The sequence below is a fragment of the Macrobrachium nipponense genome, chromosome 10, assembly GCF_015104395.2.
Source record: "Macrobrachium nipponense isolate FS-2020 chromosome 10, ASM1510439v2, whole genome shotgun sequence".
Lineage (NCBI taxonomy): Eukaryota > Metazoa > Arthropoda > Malacostraca > Decapoda > Palaemonidae > Macrobrachium > Macrobrachium nipponense.
The window spans coordinates 78,741,374-78,757,699 of NC_087204.1; the positions used below are offsets into that span (position 1 = coordinate 78,741,374).

At 37.7% G+C, this 16,326-nt stretch overlaps 1 protein-coding gene across 1 annotated transcript in view; it reads left to right on the forward strand.

Annotated features, from left to right (window-relative positions):
• Window positions 1–4,135: 4,135 nt before the first annotated feature.
• LOC135223718 (agrin-like) overlaps window positions 4,136–16,326 on the forward strand; it is a gene marked incomplete in the record, with an annotated part of 559,093 nt that continues 546,902 nt past the window's right edge. The window contains 1 exon segment of the mRNA XM_064262461.1: window positions 4,136–4,464.

Below are 16,326 nucleotides of genomic sequence, written 5' to 3' on the forward strand. Positions count from 1 at the left end.
TAATATGAAATACACTTCATAGAGACTGACATACCGGAAAACACTTCACTGAGAACCAGAGGACGAACTGCTGAATGCATCAGCGTAGCATTGCTTCAAAGGCATTTCCATTTAATTTTCGCTTACACGGGGAGTACGCCTACAAACTACTTTGTTGTTGCTTGGGGGTGGGGTTGGGGGAGGGGTAGGAAAGTCTTTAAAAAGTTCTGAAAAAGATGTTTCACGTTGAGGTAAAGACACAGGAATTTTCGGATAGGATATTTATGATTTATTTATTAGAATGAAAATGCAAAAAAATTAATTATGTGCATATGAAACAGTACAGAAAAAACATATCGTATTTTTTTAAATTTTCGTTGATTTTAGCGCGTTTCATTTGATTTGATGTACTGAATTTAGAGGCTGTACTTCTGTTCAGTTATGTTGTGTTTCCACTTATAAGTGAGAATATATGAACACATTTAGTTTGTGTCCTTTTTATTTGATCCTTGTTGTTAGTATGAGTAGTACTAATTATGAGTACTAATTGTGTAGGCCACCTCACGTTAAGCTAGGAATACAATGTTTGCAAATTATGCGTCATGGAAAATCTTGCACGCTCGCGAGTAAGCTGGAGGTCAGATCACCCCTTGTTTTTAATGATAGTAAGAAAAACGGAAGATGTACGGAACAAAAGCTCAATCAACATTTTATAATCAAGCACCAATCGTTAGCCGAAAAGACTAAATTTGAACCCACAATAAAAGGAGATTTTGTTTTCTAAATGCTAGTACAGGATATACTACAAGTATTTTATTGAGTTTGGGAGATTATCATGATTAATAAATGAGATAATAATGAACATGACAGAGGCAAGTTTCGCAAAAAAAAAAAAAAAAAAAAAAAAAAAAAAACTTACATGTGATAAAATATAACGAGTGGACGAGTACTCATAATTTTGCAGAGAAATCGATAGGTAAAGCGTGAAGTAATAATAAAACTTGCAGCATCGAATAAATAATAATAGTGAAAAACAAGCAAAACTAGGTAACACTAACTGGACTATTTAATAAAGGTTGTATGATATATATATATATATATATATATATATATATATATATATATATATATAATATATATATATATATATATATATATATATATATATATATTCACAGGTGACAATAATGCCGGGGAGAGTTGATGAGACAATCCCAAAGTTAGAACGTCACATACTTTACACTGGGGATGTGAGGAGCCTGCCCAGAGCTGAATGACATGAACTTTAAACGTGGTTTAGTTTACCAGAGAAAGTCATATTCTTGCTACAAACAGAAAAAATATAAAAATATGGATACACATTGTTTATATATATATATATATATATATATATATATATATATATATATATATATATATATATATATATTTATCTTAATCTGAGACAAGAATTTAATTTGCTTCAGTTTTCATTTGCTACACGAAAACTTAAGAGTATATGGCTATACATTGTTATATGTTTAAATATATATAGATACATACACATAGAAACATGCATATGTATATAAGATGTATAAATAGTCTCAATCTGAGACACGAATTTCATTTGCTTCAGTTTTTGAACGGGGACAGTTCCGCTTCACACTACACGCACCCACGTAGTCAAAGCCCAACATTATTACCTGCCACTTCTCTCACCGTCATTGTCATAATAATCTCTTGTTCAGCTCGAACTTTACTTGTGAACCTTAACTCATAATTCATGGCCCATTTCTCCTGCTTTACGCTCCACGGCTTCGTCTTCGCGTCGCTGGCTCGGATATCAACTACAAAGAGACTCAGTATAGATTAAATTCACACCTTAAATGTTGCATAACAGAATTCTCACAACGCTTCTAAAATAGTAAGATAAAGCTCACTGGTCTTGTCATCGCCGCGGAGAGATGTGGATTGTTGGGAGAAGTTGCTGATAAATTACGTTGGTCCTTATGTCAGCAAGGACTGTTATTCGTATGAGCAGCCTTGTACAACTGCACTGCCTGCATTTATTTATCGGCAAGTAACCAAAACTTTACCAGCATGCAACAAAATCATGTTATGTACTCATTTCTAACTTATCTATCGAATTATCCGTATAATCACTTATTGACACCTTTATACCAAAAACTATAAAGCTTATTTTGGCAGTTTCTGAAAATCAGGACTATTTGTAGTAGCATGACTTTTTGTCAAAGGAAATTCTCTGGAATTCATCAAGTCGACACAACAGCTCAGTGGGTGATAAGATTTAAAGTAAAAACCCAAACCTAACCTAACCTGACCTCAGCTAACCTTCACCATTCATAGACTCATTCTTTCCATCCGTTGTCTAATCGTTTGTTGCGTCAGGAGTTGCCACATTGATGGAAAATAGACTCCGATAGCAATTACTCCTTTACATTACCCTTTAATTTATAAGGTGTTCATATATCTGGATTTCCTGTTATTAACGCTACTTCTGGTCACTCGTACGTATTCTGTTCTGCATTAATTTACTATGAAAATTGACGGTCTTTTTCGGATTGGTCTGTGTGAATATTAGCATGATATGAATAATACTGATCAAGATAATCAAGTAACAACAACAACAACAACAACAACAACAACAACAATAATAATAATAATAATAATAATAATAATAATGATGATGATGATGATGATGATGATGATGATGATGATGATGATGATGATGATGATGATAATAATAATAATAATAATAATAATAATAATAATAATAATGATAATTCCTTTGATAAAGATGGAACGTCCGACCAATGTTGATACTGTAGGAAATGACTCGCTTCCCTTTGCAAAGATACCATACTTCTATTGTGTAGAGAATCTACTAAGGCACGAACACAAACACACGTTTCAAATATACTGTAAAAAACGAAAAAAAAGTAAAAAGACTAACAAAAATGACACCAGGCTTTCAGCTTTATTTAGTCCATAAAGAAAATGCCTTCAGTGCGGACAAAAATTCCGGGTATCTTTATGCTTTTCTGAAAAGAGAATAAAGAACTGTGTCCATGTAGAAATTGAAAGAGAAATGGAATCGGCCTTTCTTTCCGTCTAGGAGTCTGTATTTGTCTGGATTTTCTAGACGCACAGACACACACACACACACACACACACACACACACACACACACACATATATATATATATATATATATATATATATATATATATATATATATATATAACGTATAAATCAGTGACCGGTACTGAAGGCATACACGATTTATATATATACATAGTTATATATATATATATATATATATATATATATATATATATATATATATGACAAATACTGAATGCATATAAGAATTCTATATCGGCATTAATTTTTACTTAAGAGATATCTTATTATGTAGTATTAATGAAAAGTTTCTTCGGCGCAACCGAGTCTAAGACCTGTACAGCGTTTAAGTTGGTTCTGAGTCAAGATCACCGTAAATAGAGATATCTATCGGTGGTCTCGGTATAATGAAACTTTCAGCCAAGGCCCGGTAGTGGCCTGTCTATAGCGTTGCCAGACGTACTATTATGGCTAACTTTAACCTTATATAAAATAAAAAAAAAACTGCTGAGGCTACAAGGCTGTAAGTTGGTATGTTTAATGATCAATGTACCAATTGCAACCCTTGTAGCTTCAGTAGTTTTTAAGATCTGAGGGCGGACAGAAAAGTGCAGACGGCCAAACAAAGCCATCTCAATAGTTTTCTTTTACAGCAAACTAAAAAATACGGTACCTTTAACCTATCAGAGTACATACTCATATGTAAGGTTACAACGCATCCGTAAAACACAATACTCCTTTATTATGAAACGCTTCTAAGCATCAACTTTCTAGCAAAATCTTGTGCGCGCGCAGTCCGCTGACGTCATAAAGTCAATGCATTGTAAACATCCCCCATATACAGATTATTAACATCATAAACAACTATAAAAACTCACTATTTCGAATAAGTGCGAGGTCATCGTCCTGACAAAAGTGGGTAAGTCCAGTGGTCGGAAGATCTAGATGAGAACCACCAATTCCAGTTGTAATTTCCAATTTACTTTCGATATCATAAGGTCGTCATGCGTGTTTGACTTGTGGACGTGTTGTTGTTGTTTACTCAGTAGCTAAGCGACTCCTGAACTGAGCAGTCTGGATACCCGTGGAGTGACCTCTGTGTCAAGTTTAATGAATTTTGAAATGTGCTTACTACGAGATACTCCTTGAAAAGCTTTAGTAGAAGGATCAGTTTACCACAAAACAAGCAATGGCCAAACAGCAACAATTCTTAAGCAGCGCAATTGTCGAAGCATCAACGAAATCAGGGTCTGTCGCCGAGGATATGCTCCCATGCTAAAGGCTAAAGCATGCTTCGGTACTGCGATTTGCTGTGTTTACAAAGGACCAGGAACTGACGAGGCCTTCGTGCTCTAACATGAGGTTAGTGAGACGTTTTCCCAACACCAAAATGTTTATTCCTCTAGGATTGTCTGAAGTTATATTATGATTTCAATTAGCATCGGCCTTGGTAACGTAGTAGGCCTAAACATTACTAGTGCAGTAATGTTAGAATGCTGTCTATAAGTTACCTCATGAAAACAGGCTAATATATATATATATATATATATATATATATATATATATATATATATATATAACGTTTACTGTTGAATTTATTTTCTTTGTATACCTTTTGAATAACGTACACCCAAGAAGAATTGTAATTGATAAGTGCTGTAGAACCGGCCATGATTTGAACCATTATATAAATGTAGCATTGTATACACTAAACAAGTCTTGCAACATGATTGGCGTTGTAAACGGGCACAAGTGACCATCATCCATATGCCAATGCACAGTTCCACAGTACTACTGATCAGTATTGGTAACTGTGCATCATTACTTTTGTCACGTGACGTCTTTTGTTGTCATAAAATGACAGTTAATTTCCATTAGAAGAAAGTGTTAATTTCTTTATCATTACTTTTACTGTAGATTTATTGTGAGTTACTAATTAATAATTACTACTTAATATTTTTGAATTGTAAATATTTTTTGCCCCGTATTTCGCAAATGGGACAAGATTTTCCCTCCTTTTGATTCTCGCCTTAACGTTTGTGATGTCTGGGTGTCCCTACTTTGGCTACACACACGACTTTTGGAGGGGACGTCGTTCATGGGTCCCGATAATGAAGAGCAGTGCCATTTCTAAGTATTCATTATATATTATGTAATCACTTCCTGTGTCTATCTTCATGAAGACATCGAGCTATATAAGTATCTTATATAAGTTAATTTGCATGTTTGGCCAACTTGTGTATTGGGGAGTTATATGAGAACGCTAGGGTAGCTCTTGTCTCTTAGCGTTCGGCGAATACCAGCGAGATTTAAGGTAAACACTAATTGATTCTTTATTTTGTAAAATTCCTACCTTTGTTGCCTAATTAGAGAAAATTATGAGCTGTGGCCCATTTTGAGCTAACGGAATTTCACCACATCTGTGATGCTAGGCCTACTAATTGTAATTTTCTAAGGCAGTTATACAGTAGGTATCAGCCTATCACCGCTAAATCAGTTTACTAATTTTGATTGTGTTTACCTGGTGTGCCCTTTGGCAAACTGCCGCAACAAGATCCAGTGTCGAGAAGCACCAACAAAGTTTAAACATTCCATAACGTTTCACGGCAGATATGGGCCCAACACCTGCTATAGGAGTTACATTATAGTTTACTTATTTTTGAGTCCACTGGTATTACCGACTTATTTTTGAGTCCACTGGTATTACCGTTAGCAAATATCAGCCAATCCCACCTCTTTCTTACTAGACCACGACGCCAGTAAAAGTTTAAATGACGTCATTGAATGTAGATGGACTTGCTTCAGTCGGATAAATTCCAACAGGCACCCCTCTCCTCCTGCAACAGCACGAGTTCCCGACCCTCCGTTGAAGTTCTCTGTTTCGCTATGATGTCTGACTTCCCTTATTGAAAGCAGACTTTTGTTTTAAATGTTGCTGCAAGCAACTTTAATATTTTTATTTTATCTGTTGTAATGAAAACTGGAAAGTGTTAATTAGAAACTACTCGTTTTTTTTTTCATCTGTCCACCCGCCTGTAGCGGTAGCGTATGGTTACACTGCGTCCCGGGCTCATAGATAGCTACATTCAGCTTACATTCAACAATAATAATATCCTATTTCGAATATTAACGGTGTAATTCGCGTACAGTAAATTATGAAAACACTTTTCAGTTGCAAATGTGCACCCAGATATCCTTTTATTTACCTAAAACTTACATATAACGTAAATATCTAAAGCTCGGGACGCAGTGTTAACTTACGCAAACATCACAGGCGGGTGGACAGAAGGAAAAGAAGAGTATAGACAGGGAACACATCATGAGAGGACGCCCGTAGAGGACGCCACTTTTACATCCGATCACTGACACTGAGTCCTGACACATTCGCTCAACGCAATGAAAATTTCCGTTTCGACAACACTGCCCAGCGGGTTTTGAAATTTAGCAACTGAATATCGCCCCAAGTTGGTGCATCTGTATACTTAAGCTCGTGAATGGTGTGTAAACCGTCATTTGTACGAACCCTTGTATCGTTCTTCAGATGCTGAAGGACTGTTAGTGCTAGAGCTTATAGATCAAAGGTTCTTCAGAGGCAAGGCTGTCTTTGATATGGTGCAAATCATATGTTGAAACTATTTGGGACTGGTTGAAGGGATGTTTTCTGCTTTGCAAAGAATCGGAACCTGCTGAAGGAAGTTGTCTTACAACACAATTGCATAGTAACAGATAAGCTTAACGGAAACGGAGGAGGGTAGGATTCAATTATATAACTGAAAATAAAATCCAGAAGGGGGAAGGAATCACACGTCAATAGAAAACAGTCTATAGATACTTACAGATAGGCTTAGCGTTAGTACCACTGTATTGTATTTTGTACTGTTTTAGTACTGAAATTTCATTAAACTTGTTCCTGATTTATTTCACTTTTGAAAATAATAGTTCATTTACATATGTACACCATTTTAAATAAACATGAGAAAATAAGTAGTTGGCTGAGCTAACGCTGTATAAAACGAAGTTCTAAGTACGCTTAAGACTTTAGGTCCGGATTCGCGCTTATATAATCTAATATATATATATATTATGTATATATTATGTATATACATATATCCAGATAGGCCTACGTTAGTTCCTGTATGCTGTATTGAATTTTGTACCGGTTCAGTAATAAAGTAGAATGAAACTTTTTCTTGGTCTATTTCACGTTTCAGATAATTTTTCATTAATATATGTACATAAGCTGTGTAAAAGGAGACTACTGGTTCATGATTACCAAAGCTTAAAGTATTGGTTATATTTTTCTTCAACCGTGTTGATGCTTTCGCTATCCGAGATACAGTTCTCCTTGGATATATACTAATATGGCCACAGGCTCACATCCACGAAAATCGAATTTCACCACTACCGTTTGTTTGTACGTCAGTATAATGTCTGTCCTTGAAAGATATTTGAATGTATAAGCCGAAATAATATTTTTCGCCTTGGTGGCTGTAAACAATGGCGAGAACTCGACCCCATTGGTGTGTGATCGAAACTACCCATACAGACGCACATATATATACATATATATGTATATATACATATATGCATATGTATATTGTAATACATACACACACAACACACACACACACACACATATATATATATATATATATATATATATATATACATATACATATATATAATTAAGTTTATGATTTGGTGTATTTAATGCTCCATTGTAAGCGCTGTTTATTCTATGTGCATAGCTAAGTATTCAGAGTAAACACAAACGTTCGCAATTAGGATGAAAGGGAGATAAACATATTATTGATGAAGCCAGTCATGTCGTCTATTGATTAACATGCGAGTCCCAGCCCCGTTCCTCCTACTCCCCCTCCCCCTTTACAACTCCCCCCAACAGCTCCCTCTAGGGAATGAGAAATTGTCCTCCGGAGCCATTTGCTTCTGTGAACGGACCAGAGGGGGTAGAGGGTGGACAGGGTGCCGAGATAAGGAACCCACTGGACATGGGTCATTATGGCCTAATAAATGAGCTTCCCCGATAAGGAAAATCACTCTTGCTCTCTTGTCTCCTCTTCCTTCCTCTGGTCGATGTCTCTCACCCAGTTTTCCTCGGTGCCACTGGACTTTCTCTCCTTCTTCTTCTCCTTCTGGCAGAGTGTATCACAGAGAGAAGGAAAAGGTTAATTCCGGGTCTCGGAGGGGAAGGGAGCCAATAAATTTGAGGGGAGAGCACTTGTTTGTCTGATGAACTCGACCGCCTTTTGCTTCAGGTGGCTTTCAATTACCGTCTTGTGCAATGACTTTCTCTTTAATGCAACCATAATCTGCTCGAGAGGGAAACGCATTCCCGGAAACTCGGTAAAGAGTTGATTAGTCTCTGCTCCGCTTGATTGCCTGTTTGGTTGGCAATAGTCATGGATTGGCTGGCGAGGGGGAGATTCTGGCCGTCATACCTCCGCTGCTGTGCGAATTTATTTCCCGTTAGATTTAATATAATTCCTGCTTATATGAACGAATTGTAGACGAGCGTTTCATATTCTGGTCACTGATGAATTTCCGTGCGTCTGTAACCGTTTTCTAAATTTAGTACTACCCTTGTGTCTGTGTAATTTTTTTTTCAGCCCAATCTATAACGAGTACTCATTCTCATTAGAAAACCAGGAGGCGGGAGCATCCACAGAATGGAATACCCGGATGTGAAAAAACAAAGGAGTAAAGAGCAGCGTTGGATATAGTTGAATATTTATGGCTTATAGCAAACAACAGCAAACGGAACTGGTCACCGAACATTTATCTTTGCGGACAAACTTAAACTTCACATTACATTTTTTGAAATAGAAAAGTTATGGTAGTGCTTCAGACCTAACATATTAACGGCAAAAATGAGCAAGCGAGTACTTACAGTGCACCTGCTCATTTTACAGGGTCAGGCTGAGTTCTGCTTTTCGTGGAAAACGTTTGGATGACGAAAAAAAGAGTGAAAGGAGGATACTGGCACTTGTATGCTAACTGAAATAGTATTTTTTTTATTATCATTATTTTTATTACCCATTTTATTATGTAGAAACTACCACCCATTCCATACGTAAAGAATTGCCTTCAATAGTTACTGAATGGAGAGGGGGGACACAGTTTGCTATCTCATTACTAATTTAGAGTCATTTAGAACGTTTTCCTAATTTCGTCATTCGATCATCGGAAAGTTAATAAAAAGTGGCCAGTTCCAGTCGGTCGTTTCCAATTTGACAGGACTTGAATTTCCTAAGCTCGTTTCATACTGATAAGTTCCTGAAGTTTCATGCCTGCTGCCATGTGCAAGTCATGGGTCCAAATCGCCTAAGTGGATCATAATGTTTATTAGGTCGTTTTTCCGGGACGGGATAGGCCGAAGCAGGGCCGAAGCATGTTCCTCGCTGGGATGCGTCGAAAATTCCGTTTCGTGTTCTTAGTAGAAGTATGATTTTATGTTTTCCTGAGATCTCAGCATCCTATTTCAGCCTAAAATCCTTTCGCAAATGCTGACCAAGACGCAAAGATTTATAATCGAATAATGACTGCGTACAATGGCAGAGCGGTTCACAGTATTCTGATGTAATAACGAGTATAGTACACAGTCAGTTAATGAATCAGAGCATTCCACTCTGATAAAGATTAAGAATAATTGCACAGGCAGTGAAATGTTAAAATACAGATCGGCGGAATAATGTGTTGCGTATTCCGTATCTCGCAGATTCCTTGCAAAAGGACAATAAAAAGGAAAGAGTAACTTTACTCCTATCAATAAAGTTTGAATGGTGTTAAAGCTATACTATGAATGCTGAAAAAAGTTTATTGATTAACTCGATGTCAGAAACTGGCGTTAGAACAGTCATATATATAATATATATATATATATATATATATATATATATATATATATATATATATATAGAGAGAGAGAGAGAGAGAGAGGAGAGAGAATATATAATATATATATATATATATATATATATATACATATATATATATATATCATATATATATATATATATATATATATATATATATATATATATATAGAGAGAGAGAGAGAGAGAGAGAGAGAGAGAGAGAGAGAGAGAGAGAGAGAGAGAGAGTCAGGAAATGTATATTAGTTAATATAGTTGTTACAAAAAAGAAAGAAAAAATTTCCCGTCAGATAACATCTATATAATAAGTACATTCCTGTAAACATTTCCACAGTTGAAATCAATTGTATTTGAAAAGATAAGTCAAATCAAACGATAATAAAAATAAAGCTAAAAAGGCAGAATTTTATCGTATTCGGATAGCGATCAGTAATACACGGAAGCAATCTGAATATAATTGCAACCACCAAAGATCACAGCAATAGCCATGAAACTTTGGCAATTACCATGAAGTTTTCATTATAAGGTAGGTAACGTTAGAACGCGTAAGCTTCATCAATTCTCTGTCCACTTAGATATTTTATTAGTTGGATCATAATTACGTAAAAGTGACAAGATTCCCTGAACGCGATATTAATCTGCTTGCACTCTTGAACAATGTCAAAAGAGAGGAGCAGCAACGAAGGTCATTTCAATATCCCTCGCCGGTTCTGGCTCTATCGAATGACGAGGTCCTGTCGATATGAATGTGAACTTTTCGCTCCAATCTGGGAATCAATTACGCGGGGCTTACGGTCCCCCCTTCTCTCCCCCTCCCCACCGCCACTCCGCTGCTGGTAGCACGCCCCATCGCTCGGGGATTGTAGATTCAGTTCCACCGGCATTTATTGGCCGCTGATCTTCGAGCAATTTCCAGAGTTTATACCTCTCTATGACTATGGTAAAGGCACCGTCTACAGGAAGCTCGCGCGCTTTACCGTAATGAGGCGCCCAGTGTGATGGTTTAGCCGGACCACGTTCGGTAGCACCGTCGTGTTTATCATTTGCAATTACGGGTTGCTGCTGTATGAAATGTCGTCACGTTATGCGATAACGTTAGTAAATAAAGCGAGCCCAGAAGTGGAATAACCTGACGATCATACAGTTCCGACCCGAAGATTAAAGTAAGGTGGCGCAATAACTCTTTCCAGGAACAACGGTCGTTCGCTTATTATAGCGCAAGTCTTCTCTTATAAGAAGTCCCAACTATTGATCAGAGACTGTTAGTCAGCTAGAGTCTCTTAAAATAATTCTCCTGGAAAGCATAGAGATTTCATTGGCAGGTCTGTAATGGCGGACGGAAACGCGAAGGTAAACACGGAGGCGATTTCACAAGTCTTCAAAACTATGTGGTTTCTTTAGCAGTACATTCCAAAATTTGCTATTTTCAATAGTGTAGGGCCCAGGACTGTTTTGACTGTCAAAAACATGCTCCGTCCTACAAGAAAAGTGTGGTTTAATGAACTTTATCCCTTAGGTGGTGACGGACCGGCTCTTGAAAAAAAGGTTGGGTAATTTATTTAGGAATTGATGACGAAAGCAGAGATTCCACATCCGTGAAGCCAATACTTCTACGACATTTTGAGTTTGTGCCTGCCACTGAGCAGAACATCTGTATAGCTTTTGAACAACGCGTTCGCGCTAACTGCAAGAGAGAGAAATCGAAACTCCTGGACTCATTCGTAAAGAAGTTTAATCTCGCGTTACTTTTCGTTGCAAAATCTTTGTTATTTGTATTTGCCGGAAGGACAGTTATAAGAATTTTTCATTCTCTAAATAATACATTCTAATTCGTTCCACGTATTTTGATGCATGATATGATAAAGATACAAGATTTTATCGTTGACGTATTTTGTATGGAATTAGCTTGAAGCAAACGTTTATGAGACACTTCTAATGTGGTAGTCACTGCTGTAAACAGATCTTATGTTTTTTATTAACATTTAGAAATGTCATTCGTAACATCAGGTACTTTCATATTTTCTCATCTCTTTGTTAAGGCATAACATTTCGTGGAAACAAGATAATAGTTAGGTAATAGTAATAAGAAATTGCAGTTTTTTAAAGTCAGCGTTAATCCTAACATATTTGGGTGCTTGTTATCTACGCGTCATTGACCACTCCGAGGTGCTATAGTAGATTCACACCAACCGTGCATTTGATGTCTAGGCCAGTCCCTTACGACGCTCCTGATTGGCTGTTGATAAGCCAGTCACAGGGCTGGAAACTCTCAGTCTCTCTCTCGAGAGTTCACATAGGCAGGACGTATGCTCCCCATCTCCTGAGGGATACGTCTTTCAGGAGAGGTGGAACGTACTTCATGCCCATGTGAACTCTCTCGAGAGACTGAGAGTTTCCAGCCCTGTGATTGGCTTATCAACAGCCAATCAGGAGCGACGTAAGGGATTGACCTAGACATCAAATGCACGGTTGACGTGTATCTACTATAGTACTTTACACCGTATGGTAAATGTAAGGTAAACGGCCGCACGGAGGTATAGTTTATTAATATAATTTGTCGACCACGCAATTTAGACATGGATATAAATAATACTTTAATCCCCGAGGGGCTAGTACTAGACATGGCGTCCAAAGGAGCTTCCGCCTTGTTTAGCACCAGCACCTTTGAGTAGGTAACGCCTAGGTAGCACCAATATTTCGATTCTGAATATTCGTGAGCATCCGACGTCATGATCTGTGTTCTCATAATTCAAACATCCGCAGTTTTTGGTTACGTTTAAAAAGAGAACAATTTATTTTTCGTTCAACATTCTTACAGCGCGGCCTTCACCATATTCTGGTATAAATATTCAGTGTTCAAGTCTGGTTGGAAAGATTTTTCCTAACAACAAAGCAACCAAACATCGTGTTATTCCGCCATCTCTGAAAAAAATTACTCCTCAGTTCAGAACGGTCTCTTTTCGTTAGGAAAAAATGTTGTTCATCGATGATAACACACCCACGTGCACCAGAGCTTGGTTGAAGATAAATCCACACTCATATTGTTGACCAAGGCTCCCTTATTCCACGTATATACTTTGACTGTTGACAACACATTCGCAAACAGACACAACCCCCGCCCCCCACACAAAAGCAAACGGGATCTACAACACATGCGCACACTGCTAGTATCAACAACAAATGTATTGGCAACAGAAACTCAAAACAAACAGTATTGGGGGCATCTACAACACAAACTGTCGACAACATACACACAAATAGTATCAACAACATTCAACACACACTTTTAAACATTATTGCCGACACAAACTTTTTTTTTACAAAAAACAGCGCCTACACCTGAAATACACTTTTACAAGCATTGTTGTTATCAGACTTTCCCGATCGCTAAAAATTCTGAGTCAAGTACATTTTCTATACCGAAGTAGAATTGCATTTGGTAAAGAATTCGCTTCCACAACATAACATTGCCTCACTTTCCTATAGTCTTTATCAAAATTGAGCAATTTATGAAGCAATTTGTCTCGCTGGAAAAGGACAGGCAACGAACGGGATGCTAGGAGTAACGCAGAGATGAGGACGCTGTTGGAAGGGGAGAAGAAAATGATGATAAAATTTAGACGAAGCAAAAGAAACTGTGATCGGTTTCGAGAATCGTGAGAATTCCGCGCAGAAACTTTTGCAGAGGCGAAGCCAAGAGGAGAAATAGAGGGAAACATGATTAGAGGAGAAGAAGATGCTGCTGCGTTTACTCTGGTATAACGTGAACAAGATTCTCTTTTCCCTCGGCTGATCAGTGAGCCAATATAATCCTCTTAGCGTGACCCGTAATGTTCTCATCACCTTGCCGCCGGAGGGCCTCTCTCTCTCTTCTCCTCTCTCTCTCCTTATCCCTTCTCTCTCGCTCTCTCTCTCTCTCTCTCTCTCTCTCTCTCTCTCTCTCTCTCTCTCTCTCTCTCTCTCTCTGTCTCTCCTTGCCTTTCTTTTTATTGAAAGTAAAAGATGCTATTGAAAGACACTGTTGAAAGAGGGTCACGAACAGGACCAATGAGAGCTAAGTTACAATGCTGATTACAACTATTGATATAGTATGTCTTGCCACGGAGATTCTCTCTCTCTCTCTCTCTCATTTTGATTTAAAACATTATGAAAAGAGAGACACAAAAGAGTTATAAGTGTTTAATAATAATACCTACCCTTACAGTGATAGAAGTTCACTCTCGAAGTGGTTCGGAAGTCACGTAAAGCCATTGGTCACGTTGCAGAATAACCATGCAACGTAAAAACACCATACAAACAAACAAACAAAAGAGAACTTTTTGTTTGGAATGTGAGTATATTTTTTTGTTTTTTGTTTCATCTCTTAGGAGGTTATCGTTAAAACGCAAGTGTATCGAAAACCTTGTGAAATATTGGTAGCCCTGAAGAAAACGCTCAACACTGAATTAACCGAATGTCGTAGTTTGCTCGAATAAAAATAATTACTTGTGTTATAAATGCTCTTCATATTTAGTTTTAGTCCTTAAATGGGAAGAAATTCATAAACAATACCTCCAAATAAAATTTTACCAGTCGTATTCATGCAGCATTTATATGCTTTTATTATCATTAGAATTTACCTTATTAGCTTAGAGGTTGGTGAAACGATCTACCATCTGGTGTTACTCTATTTACCTTGGTTGGAAGTAGGTCGAGAAAGAGGGAATCTTCATTGGAATTCTGACTAGCTTCTCTGCTAGAGAATATTGTTTATTAGCGTCTTCACAAATGTGATACCTTATCGTCAAAACATGTATTCTTTATTTTTCATCTGCATTTATCAATTAATAGTCAGCGTCATCATTATTATCGCCCCCAATGCCGTACAACACAGAGGTCCTATGTGAAATTCCTTCTCTCATGAATTTCTTGTGATTTCACTTCTACAAATTCCCGCTCATCTCCAGCCTTCCGTCCAATATTTCTTGTTCAAATAGGTGTAGGTCTTCCAACTCTTCTGGTGGCTAGGCAGTCTTACTTTTGCGCCAACGCTGATTCGTCGATCAGTGAAGTTCTGCAACTGTGGACTTGAATAATTGTATTTTGATTGGTAACCACCACTGAAAGCCAGATGCCGCTAGCATACACAACTATCTTGGCCATCCATGAGGGCATGGACTTTGGCCTGGCAACCTCAGCAAAAATCTGTGCTTACAAACTTGCTGCGAACGATGGTGGAGCGCCTCAGTGGCGTGGTTGTTATAGATGGTGTTGCCGTCTCACCTCGGTGTTCGCGAGTTCGATTCTCGCCCGTTCCATTGAGGAGTGAGAGATGTGTATTTTTGGTGACAGAAGTTCACTCTCGACGTGGTTCGGAAGTCACGTAAAGCCGTTGGTCTCGTTGCTGAATAACCACTGGTTCCATGCAACTTAAAGCACCATACAAGCAAGGAACGATGGTGGGTCATGGTGAGGTCCAAAAGGCCTACTGAGTGAGTGGTGATAGACATGGCCAAATTCTGTTAGGCAGTAAATCTACAATTGGTCGATTTCTGTCTTGAAGGAAAAATTATTTGCTACAACTCTGGGAACTGACGAAAGAAATAAGCCGATTAAGGGAAATACTACTTCCAGGAGCCCCTTTTACTGGGTTTTCTTTAGAAACTGTCTTTGGTTCTTGTCTTTACAAGAAACTGCTAAGGCAAACAGTTAACCCATGATTTATCAGGGGACAGGACCTCATGGTAAATCGTACTCTCACTGTTTATCATTCAATAATCTTTTGAACAGTGAATACACTGGGACATTTTGGATGGAAAGATGACCGTTGTCATGAGATTATTGCGTTTTACTATTCATCTTGAATTTTAAGACTGACTAATAAGCACTTCCATCCCAGGGTTCCCTTTTTATAAGTATTTCCCAATATTTTCCACTTTAAGGAGGCATTATTTTGAAATAAAGAACCGGTGAGCAATAACTCTTTGAAGTTGTACGCGGACAGAACGTTTGAGTTCTGGCACATGGAGTGTTTATAGAATTTTTATTTATAACCTCCAGCTACCATTAGCTCAAACTTTGTTAAGAGCTCTGGTTTTGCGTCCTTTCACCAAAATGCCATTACTGAACTAATGCAATTAGAAATAACTGTGTAGTATGTCTTGAGTCTATTATTCACTAGGATAAAATCGCTTTCCTTGTTCCCTTGAACAGGCCGTATCAGCCCACTATGCCCTCATACCAAACAAGCAAACTACATCATACGAGTCTGTTATTTTCCTTTCCTTATTAATGAATCGGTTTTTCGCTTTTAAACTATGCCACTTGTTGGTCCCTTTCTTAATAAGGGGTA